Below are 5,818 nucleotides of genomic sequence, written 5' to 3' on the forward strand. Positions count from 1 at the left end.
CTTCTTCCTGCCCAAGCATTGCTCCAATAGATGTGTCTGAAGCATCTGATGAAATTTGAAATGGTAGGTCCCAATTTGGACCTCTGAGTTCTGGGGCTATGGACACAAGCTTTTTTAGATCCTCAAAAGCGCGATCACATTTTTCTGTTCAAACAAAATCAACGTTTCCCATCAGTGCATATAAAGGTGCGCAATATGAGAAAAATGTTCTATAAATCTTCTATAATAACCAGAAAATCCAAGAAAGCTGCGTACCTCTGTCTGAGTGGTAGGAGTAGGTATTAACAAAATTATTTGAATTTTGGCCGGATCTAAATATATTCCAGCTGCTGAGATATAATGGCCTAGAATAAGTCCTTCAGTCATCATCATATAGCATTTTTCATGGCTCAAACAGAGCCTGGTGGCAATGCATTGTTGCAGCGCTTTTTCTAGTGTGTCCAATGCTGGGTCGAAATCATCTCCATATGGTGTAAAATCATCCATGTATACTTCGAGTCCTTCATTTATTAAATCTGAAAAGATGTTGAGGATAGCCCTTTGAAATGTGGCAGGGGCATTGCATAGGCCAAAAGGTAAAACTCTGTAGGCAATTGTTCCCCAAGGACAGGTAAAAGTAGTTTTGTCTTGGCCTTCAGAGGAAATCTGAATCTCATTGTATCCACTGAAGCCATCCAAGAAACAAAAGAATTTCTTTCCTACCAAAGTATCTAATACCTGGTTAACTAATGGAAGGGGAAAGTGGTATTTTTGTGTTTCTTTATTTAGCTCTCTATAATCTACACAAATCCTCCACTTTCCATTCTTCTTTGGCACCACTACAAGTGGAGAGACACATTTGCTATCGAAGATAGAGTAAATAAAGTTCACATCTAAAAGTTTTTGAAGTTCAGCTTTTACAATGTCTTTTAGATGAGGGTTAAGTCACCTTTGTGGTTGTCGAACAGGTCTTGCATCTTTTTCTGTGTAAATGTGGTGTGTACATAACTGGGGATCGATTCCTTTCATGTCAGGATAATCCCATGCAAATGCTTCTTTGTATTTTCTCAGTAGTTGGATTAGCTTCTCTTCTTGTTCGGGAGTCAGGTTGCCATTAATGTTTAAAGTTTTTCCTGGCTCAATTTCTACAGTTTTGTTGTTTGACATAGAGGTAGTAGGTATTGTTTGATCATGAGTGTATTTGAGAGGATCTTCTTCTAATTCATTATCAAATGCTACTTCTATCATATGACATTGTATGTGGGATCTAGATTCAGTCTGGCTAATAAAGTTGTTAATGACATCATCCTCTGTTTGATCTTTGAAATCGAGGGCATATTCTATGGTTAATGGGGATCTAATATTTTCGGTGAGGTATGATACAAGATGTTTTTTAGTTCTTATTATTGTGACACTTGGCTGGGCTGGAGGATATAAGGCTAGATTCTTGATATTAGCCCCTCTAGTTATGGTCATACTGCCTTGTTGGCAGCCAATATAAGTGTCAGCGGTTGCAAGCCAAGGTCTGCCTAAAATCAATGGATGTCCATCAAGTCGGTTTTTGGGGTTTATTATCAGAAAGTCGACAGGATACTCCCAGGAATCAATGGATACCATGACATCATGTAGTGTGCCTTCTGGCCTAACCACGGATCGGTCAGCCAGTTCTAATAAAGTGGAAGTTGGTTCTACTGATGTAATGCCCAGTTTTTGAAAAGTGGTGATTGTTAGGATATTAATTACAGCCCCTAAATCAACTAAGGCATTTGCAAAGGTTTGTCCATTGATTTGTAATATTACTATTGGATTTCTTGGGTCTTCATATTTAACGGGTGTTTCTTTTCCTGATAATAGGTCGGATAAGGTGCCAACTACTTGTACTGTTGGGTTATTTGTTATTCTCCTCGGTCTTTTTATACATAGCTCTTTGATGGTCTTTGCATATATTGGGATGTCTTGGATGGCTTGGAGGAGTGGGATTTTTATGTATAGATTTTTAAGTTCTCCCAGAATGTCAAAATCAGGATGTTGTATAGGTCGAGGTATAATTAATCATTCTAGGAATGGGGGAGAAGATGTGATTACTTGATCATGAGTTTGCTATCTGATCACATCCTCTTCTTGTGGTGGTTGTTCTATAGGTAACTGATTTTCAACTTGAGCGGTTTTATCTCACTTTGTTTCTATAATGCGCAAAGATATTAATTGAAGGTCATTACACTCCCTTAGATTAGTTTCTATCCATGGTGTTTCAATTATTTGAATGGATTGGACCGGTCTATTATTCAGATTAGGGTTGGGTTGGGCTAGGAGTTGCGGTCTTAAGTTAGAGTAGGGGTTTTGTTTTAATGCTGGTAGTGTAGGTTGAGGGAGCGAAATGGCTCCTACTGGCTGATTCATCAGTCTTTGCCAGTTTGTCTACCAAGGTTGACTTTGTGAAGTAGGAGGGGACCATTGTGCTCGATATACATTGTTTTTCCAATATGGTGGGACATAGGGAAAATTTGGCCAATTGGATTGACTTGCTTGATTTGGCCATGGTGATGATGAAGGAAATGGTTGTTGTGACCAATTTGAGAAGGGAGGTTGATTTTGCCAAATAGTATTATATTGCTGAGCATCATATTGTGGATGCTGAAAAGAAGAAGCTGGACTAGGGAACATACCTGATTGTCGCGACTTCCATTGACGACATTGATTAAGTAGGTACATCGGTTCTGGCTCTTCTTCCGCTTCCTTGTATACCACTTTTAATCCAGGAAGTGAGGGACAACTCTCTCTAGAATGGTCTTTCGTACAAATGGCACAAACTTGAACTACATCTAACGGACACTCTTTGTGGCTGTGTTTCTTTCTGCTTCTAGGACAGAAGACTGCCAAATTTTGTTCTGCTTCTGCTTATTTCTGCTTGGCCTGCATAATATCAAGTTGCATTTTCAGAGTCCCCAATATGTCAGTTTTGAAATTTTCTAATAAATTTCCAATTTCTATGCGAGTTACTCTTTCTGCGGAGATCTTGTTGTCTCTTGTAAACCTGTCATGTTCTGTTGGTTTTAGTCTTGTATTGCCTCTTGAACTCCCGATACATAAATCAATAATGTCAGCAAAATTTTCCTGATAAATATTTCCTTTTCCCATAATATTTAGCGTTTCAATCCATTGTTCCTTCATTCCTCTAATTAATGTTGTTTTTAATACATTATCATGTAAGGGTAATGATGCATAAGGAGATATTTGAAGATTATACTGAAAACGTTCAACATACTCTTCTAATGTTTCATTCGGTCTAGCTACCATCTGAAATATTTCATCTTTTAACTCTCTAGACCTACAATAGTCCTGATATTTTTTCAGAAAAGAATCTTTCATTTGATCCCAGTTATTTATAACACCACCACCCAACCCCATAAACCATCTTAAAGCAGCCCCTTTTAATGTAGAGGGAAATAATTTCAGTTTCTGGGGATCGGTGGTATAGTCATATCCTCTACACAGCACATCAAATTCAAACAAGAATGCATACGGATCTTCTAATATAAGACCACGAAATGTAGGGATATGCTAGAGAGGAATTGCTTTCATAGGTGCATTAGCTGCAGTGTCCACAATGGGATATTGCAGTGTAGAGGTTTGGGTGTTTGGCTGGTTCTGGGCCATTTGGTCAAATATGTGCCAATAATCTTCCGGGATGTCTAGGAGGGTATTCCTAGGCTAACGAGGGGGAATGGATTTAACAGGAATGGCCTTAACAACACTTCCTTTATCTGGGATGATGAGAGTTCCTAATGTCTGGGGGGATTTTGATTCTTGAGGTTTTTCAACTTTGTTATGAATGATTTTTGTAGCACTTCCCTTATATGGGCTGCTTAATGGCTAAATTACCCCAAGAGGAGATCTTGGTTCTTCAATTTCCCCTGTTTCTCCTCCCCCTTCACAGAGGTTGCTAAGGTTCACTTCTTGCAATGATTTTGGGCTAGAATTCTCAATTTCTTGAAAATTTTGCTCTTCGGTTTGAATATGCACCTCAACAAAGGCTATAGATGGTAATCCTATGGCTTGAAGGGAACTAGTAGGTTGTCTAGAAGCAACTTTTTTAGGTCCTACTGAAGGCTGAGATTCTGCTTTCTTAAGGATTTCGTCTATAAAGGTTGATCGGCCAAGGGTCACCGGCCCCTTAGCTTTCTCAAGCTTGGGTAATGGTTTAGGATTCTTTTCAGGCTTTTTCTGCTTAGTCATGCACTCAAATCAAATGTTAATTTCTACCAAAAAAATAACAACAAATCTACAGGAAAGCCCGCAGGGGAGCAGGGCTATTACATGCTCCGTACATAGGTTCTTACCTTCTGTTTTCAAAACCCAATTCTCTCCTAGCAGGTTCTTACACTACTCTGTAAAAGAAACAAATGGCTACACTCTTCCCCAGCAGCGGCGCCAAAATGTCGAGCAGTAGAAAGGGTTTTTCTTCACCTCTATTTACCCTACATTAATTGTCAATCCAGGAACGATTTGTTATCTCAAAGAGTGTACTTAGTTTGAGGCGGTCATTTGTTAGAATAATGCTAGTATTATAGTGCTCTAAATATAAGAGTAAATAGATGCTTCGAATAAAATCTACTTACAAAAAGAAACCTAAAACTCAAATCATCCATTCAGAAAGCTACAACAATTTATCAGTCAAGGGATCAGTAATGGTAACTCTTCCCTCTATAAACTGATGCAACTAAAAAGAAATCAAGGAAAAGATCATCAATCTGGGAATTGGACAACATATGTCAATGTTCACTATAGTCTCAGATCATTCTGCACACCAAAGCGACGATAACTCAAATGACAGGAAATGGAACAGCAACTAGTTTTATAAACAGGATTGAACAGTAAAACCTTAATCTAAAGAAATGAATGCAACAATAATTATATCCTATAGGAATTAACTAACAATCTTTACTTTGCAGATGAATTGAACAGCAAACAGAAATAGAACAACAAACTAACAGAAATCAAATATAGAACAACAACTTAAATCAAATATAAATGTATAGCAAACCAGATTAAACACACGACACTCTTAAGATTCAAAGGAATAGTAATCTGAGCTTCGATACAACAAGTATGAATCACAATTATAAAGGAACAGCAATTGCGATCATGATGTAACAACAATCCTGAATGAATAGCAATTACGTTTTAAGAATAAACCATAGATAAATACAATAGTACCGAATTAGGAATACGCACCACGATTACCCTGGAATCAAACAACAATGGTAGTCTGTAAGGAATAGCAATGTTATATCAATTGCTAAAACGGACAACAATGCAATATTAAGTTAGAATGAATAACATAGCATTCCTGTTGCAGAGAATAACATCACTTAGTCAACTATAGACGAAATATAACAAAACCGATATGTGAAACAGCAAGGCACATCAAATTACTAAACAGAGCGAATAGAAGAGATCAAACCACACATGAATTGGAAATAATGTTACAGGAGCAAGTGATCCACCAGGGTAGGGCCCTTAGCCTCCAGGGACACACTGCTTAAGATAACTCTAGAATCAAAGATAGAAGGGTAACAAGATTTATATATTAAAACATCAAAACAGAGTTACAGTGAATCGCTCTTCAAAGAGAGTCGATGATCAAAGTTTCAAGTACAAAGGAGAATTTCATAAAAATAACAATAGTTCTTCCCCTAGGTTAGTAGTCCTGCCCCTTCTTATAACAGCCGAGTGGAGATATCAACGATACATAAAATCGTTAAGGTAGTGATCCCTCAAGATCGAAGGATCCTGAGGGATTCACCAAACTGTTAATTCACAGTTATCCTCTTGTTCT

This window comes from Pinus tabuliformis, chromosome 4_2 (genome assembly GCF_031772625.1).
Source record: "Pinus tabuliformis cultivar Carrire ecotype Pingquan chromosome 4_2, CPIR1, whole genome shotgun sequence".
Lineage (NCBI taxonomy): Eukaryota > Viridiplantae > Streptophyta > Pinopsida > Pinales > Pinaceae > Pinus > Pinus tabuliformis.